Below are 6,000 nucleotides of genomic sequence, written 5' to 3'. Positions count from 1 at the left end.
GCCACCAAGCTACAAGAGCTTTGTGATGAACTATAATATGCAAGGGATGAACAAGACTATTCCCGAGCTCTTCGCAATGCTAAAAGCTGCGGAGGTAGAAATCAAGAAGGAGCATCAAGTGTTGATGGTCAACAAGACCACTAGTTTCAAGAAAAGGGGCAAAGGGAAGAAGAAGGGGAACTTCAAAAAGAATGGCAAGCAAGTTGCTGCTCAAGAGAAGAAACCCAAGTCTGGACCTAAGCCTAAAACTGAGACTGCAAGCAGATTGGTCACTGGAAGCGGAACTGCCCCAAGTATTTGGCGGATAAGAAGGATGGCAAAGTGAACAAAGGTATGTGTGATATACATGTTATTGATGTGTACCTAACTAGAGCTCGTAGTAGCACCTGGGTATTTGATACTGGTTCTGTTGCTAATATTTGCAACTCGAAACAGGGACTACGGAATAAGCGAGCACTGGCCAAGGACGAGGTGACGATGCGCGTGGGAAATGGTTCCAAAGTCGTTGTGATCGCGGTCGGCATGCTACCTCTACATCTACCTTCGGGATTACTTTTAGACCTAAATAATTGTTATTTGGTGCCAGCGTTGAGCATGAACATTATATCTGGATCTTGTTTAATGCGAGACGGTTATTCATTTAAATCAGAGAATAATGGTTGTTCTATTTATATGAGTAATATCTTTTATGGTCACGCACCCTTGAAGAGTGGTCTATTTTTATTGAATCTCGATAGTAGTGATACACATATTCATAATGTTGAAGCCAAAAGATGCAGAGTTGATAATAATAGTGCAACTTATTTGTGGCACTGCCGTTTAGGTCATATCGGTGTAAAGCGCATGAAGAAACTCCATACTGATGGACTTCTGGAATCACTTGATTATGAATCACTTGGTACTTGCGAACCGTTCCTCATGGGCAAGATGACTAAAACACCATTCTCCGGTACTATGGAGAGAGCAACAGATTTGTTGGAAATCATACATACAGATGTATGTGGTCCGATGAATGTTGAGGCTCGTGGCGGATATCGTTATTTTCTCACCTTCACAGATGATTTGAGCAGATATGGGTATATCTACTTAATGAAGCACAAGTCTGAAACATTTGAAAAGTTCAAAGAATTTCAGAGTGAAGTGGAAAATCATCGTAACAAGAAAATAAAGTTTCTACGATCTGATCGTGGAGGAGAATATTTGAGTTACGAGTTTGGTTTACATTTGAAACAATGCGGAATAGTTTCGCAACTCACGCCACCCGGAACACCACAACGAAATGGTGTGTCCGAACGTCGTAATCGTACTTTACTTGATATGGTGCGATCTATGATGTCTCTTACTGATTTACCGCTATCGTTTTGGGGTTATGCTTTAGAGACGGCCGCATTCACGTTAAATAGGGCACCATCAAAATCCGTTGAGGCGATGCCTTATGAACTGTGGTTTGGCAAGAAACCAAAGTTGTCGTTTCTTAAAGTTTGGGGCTGCGATGCTTATGTGAAGAAACTTCAACCAGATAAGCTCGAACCCAAATCGGAGAAATGTGTCTTCATAGGATACCCAAAAGAGACTGTTGGGTACACCTTCTATCACAGATCCGAAGGCAAGACATTCGTTGCTAAGAATGGATCCTTTCTAGAGAAGGAGTTTCTCTCGAAAGAAGTGAGTGGGAGGAAAGTAGAACTTGATGAGATAACTATATCTACTCCCTTATTGGAAAGTAGTTCATCACGAGAACCGGTTCCTGTGACAACTACACCAATTAATGAGGAAGCTAATGATATTGATCATGAAACTTCAGATCAAGTTTCTGCTGAACCTCGTAGGTCTACCAAAGTAAGATCCGCACCAGAGTGGTACGGTAATCCTATTCTGGAAGTCATGTTACTTGACCACGATAAACCTACGAACTATGAGGAAGCGATGATGAGCCCAGATTCCACAAAATGGCTAGAGGCCATGAAATCTGAGATGGGATCCATGTATGAAAACAAAGTATGGACTTTGGTTGACTTGCCCGATGATCGGCAAGCCATTGAGAATAAATGGATCTTTAAGAAGAAGACTGACGCTGATGGTAATATGACTGTCTATAAAGCTCGACTTGTTGCAAAAGGTTTTCGACAAGTTCAAGGGGTTGACTACGATGAGACTTTCTCACCCGTAGCGATGCTTAAGTCTGTCCGAATCATGTTAGCTATTGCTGCATTTCATGATTATGAAATTTGGCAAATGGATGTCAAGACTGCATTCTTGAATGGATTTCTAGAAGAAGAGTTGTATATGATGCAGCCAGAAGGTTTTGTTGATCCAAAAGGTGCTAACAAAGTGTGCAAGCTCCAGCGTTCCATTTATGGACTGGTGCAAGCATCTCAGAGTTGGAATAAACGCTTTGATAGTGTGATCAAAGCATATGGTTTTATACAGACTTTTGGAGAAGCCTGTATTTACAAGAAAGTGAGTGGGAGCTTTGTAGCATTTCTAGTTTTATATGTAGATGACATATTATTAATTGGAAATGATATAGAATTTCTGGACAGTATAAAGGGATACTTGAATAAAAAAAATTCAATGAAAGACCTCGGTGAAGCTGCTTACATATTGGGCATTAAGATCTATAGAGATAGATCAAGACGCTTAATAGGACTTTCACAAAGCACATAGCTTGACAAAATTTTGAAAAAGTTCAAAATGGATCAGGCAAAGAAAGGATTCTTGCCTGTGCTACAAGGTGTGAAGTTGAGTCAAACTCAATGCCCGACCACGGCAGAAGATAGAGAGAAAATGAAAAATGTTCCCTATGCTTCAGCCATAGGCTCTATCATGTATGCAATGCTGTGTACCAGACCTGACGTATGCTTAGCAATAAGCTTGGCAGGAAGGTACCAAAGTAATCCAGGAGTGGATCACCGGACAGCGGTCAAGAACATCCTGAAATACCTGAAAAGGACTAAGGATATGTTTCTCGTATATGGAGGTGACAAAGAGCTAGTCGTAAATGGTTACGTCGATGCAAGCTTTGACACTGATCCGGACGATTCTAAATCGCAAACCGGATACGTATTTTTATTAAATGGTGGAGCTGTAAGTTGGTGCAGTTCTAAACAAAGCGTCGTGGCGGGATCTACATGTGAAGCGGAGTACATAGCTGCTTCTGAAGCAGCGAATGAAGGAGTCTGGATGAAGGAGTTCATTTCCGATCTAGGTGTCATACCTAGTGCATCGGGACCAATGAAGATCTTCTGTGACAATACTGGTACAATTGCCTTGGCAAAGGAATCCAGATTTCACAAGAGGACCAAGCACATCAAAAGACACTTCAATTCCATTCGGGACCAAGTCCAAGTGGGAGACATAGAGATTTGCAAGATACATACGGATCTGAATGTTGCAGACCCGTTGACTAAGCCTCTCTCACGAGCAAAACATGATCAGCACCAAGACTCCATGGGTGTTAGAATCATTACTATGTAATCTAGATTATTGACTCTAGTGCAAGTGGGAGACTGAAGGAAATATGCCCTAGAGGCAATAATAAAGTTATTATTTATTTCCTCATATCATGATAAATGTTTATTATTCATGCTAGAATTGTATTAACCGGAAACATGATACATGTGTGAATACATAGACAAACATATAAGTCAGTAGTATGCCTCTACTTGACTAGCTCATTAATCAAAGATGGTTATGTTTCCTAACCATAGGCATGTGTTGTCATTTGATTAATGGGATCACATCATTAGGAGAATGATGTGATTTACATGACCCATTCCGTTAGCCTAGCACTTGATCATTTAGTATACTGCTATTGCTTTCTTCATGACTTATACAAAGTTCCTGCAACTATGAGATTGTGCAACTCCCGTTTACCGGAAGAACACTTTGTGTGCTACAAAATGTCACAATGTAACTGGGTGATTATAAAGGTGCTCTACAGGTGTTTCCGAAGGTACATGTTGGGTTGGCATAATTCAAGATTAGGTTTTGTCACTCCGATTGTCGGAGAGGTATCTCTAGGCCCTCTCGGTAATACTCATCACCTAAGCCTTGCAAGCATTATAACTAATGAGTTAGTTATGAGATGATGTATTACAAAACGAGTAAAGAGACTTGCCGGTAATGAGATTGAACTAGGTATTGGATACCGACGATCAAATCTCGGGCAAGTAACATACCGATGACAAAGGGAACAACGTATGTTGTTATGCGGTTTGACCGATAGAGATCTTCATAGAATATGTAGGAACCAATATGGGCATCCAGGTCCCGCTATTGGTTATTGACCGAGAATGGTTCTAGGTCATGTCTACATAGTTCTCGAACCCGTAGGGTCCGCACGCTTAACGTTTCGATGACAGTTTTATTATGAGTTTATAAGTTTTGATGTACCGAAGTTTGTTCGGAGTCCCGGATGTGATCACGGACATGACGAGGAGTCTCGAAATGGTCGAGACATAAAGATTGATATATTGGACGACTATATTCGGACACCGGAAGTGTTCCGGGAGTTTTCGGAGAAAATCGGAGTACCGGAGGGTTACCGGAACCCCCCGGGAAGTAATGGGCCTTGATGGGCCCTATTGGAGAAAGAGAGGGGCCGGCCAGGGCAAGTGGCGCCCCCCCTCCCCTTGAGTCCGAATAGGACAAGGAAGGGGGGGGGCGGCGCCCCCTTGCCTTCCCCCTCTCCCACTCCTTCCTTCCCCCTCCTTCTTGGATTAGGAAAGGGAGGGGGAAACCTACTTGGAGTAGGTTTCCCCCTCCTAGGGCGCGCCTCACCTTAGGCCGGCCCCTCCTCCTCTCCCCCTTTATATACGGGGGCGGGGTGCACCCCATAGACACACAAGTTGATCTACGGATCGTTCCTTAGCCGTGTGCGGTGCCCCCCTCCACAATATTCCACCTCGGTCATATCATCGTGGAGTTTAGGCGAAGCCCTGCGCCGGTAGAACATCATCATCGTCACCACGCCGTCGTGCTGACGGAACTCATCTCCGGAGCTCGGCTGGATCGGAGGCCGGAGATCGTCATCGAGCTGAACGTGTGCTGAACTCGGAGGCTCCATACGTTCGGTGCTTGGATCGGTCGGATCGTGAAGACGTACGACTACATCAACCGCATTGTGCTAACGCTTCCGCTTACGGTCTACGAGGGTACGTGGACGAACACTCTCCCCTCTCGTTGATATGCCATCACCATGATCTTGCGTGTGCGTAGGAATTTTTTTGAAATTACTATGTTCCCCAACAAAAATAGTCTTGATAACCCATAAGTATAGGGGATCGCAATAGTTTTCGAGGGTAGAGTATTCAACCCAAAGTTATTGATTCGACACAAGGGGAGCCAAAGAATATTCTCAAGTATTAGCAGTTGAGTTGTCAATTCAACCACACCTGGATAACTTAGTATCTGCAGCAAAGTATTTAGTAGTAAAGTAGTGTGATAGTAATGGTAATAGTGGCAAAAGTAAAGATAGCAGTTTTGTAGTGATTGTAACAGTAGCAAAGGAAAAGTAAATAAGTGAAACACAATATGTGAAAACCTCGTAGGCATTGGATCAGTGATGTATAATTATGCCGGATGCGATTCCTCATGTAATAGCTATAACATAGGGTGACACAGAACTAGCTCCAGTTCATCAATGTAATGTAGGCATATATTACGAATATAGTCATACGTGCTTATGGAAAAGAACTTGCATGCCATCTTTTGTCCTACCCTCCCGTGGCAGCGGGGTCCTAGTGGAAACTAAGGGATATTAAGGCCTCCTTTTAATAGAGTACCAGACCAAAGCATTAACACATAGTGAATACATGAACTCCTCAAACTACGGTCATCACAGAGAAGTATCCCGATTATTGTCACTTCGGGGGTGTCAGATAACACATAATAGGTGACTATAGACTTGCAAGATAGGATCAAGAACTCACATATATTCATGAAAACATAATAGGTTCAGATCTGAAATCATGGCACTCGGCCCCTAGTGACAAGCAT

This window comes from Triticum dicoccoides, chromosome 2B (genome assembly GCF_002162155.2).
Source record: "Triticum dicoccoides isolate Atlit2015 ecotype Zavitan chromosome 2B, WEW_v2.0, whole genome shotgun sequence".
In the NCBI taxonomy this organism is placed as follows: domain Eukaryota; kingdom Viridiplantae; phylum Streptophyta; class Magnoliopsida; order Poales; family Poaceae; genus Triticum; species Triticum dicoccoides.
Note: the sequence above shows the minus strand (reverse complement) of the source record.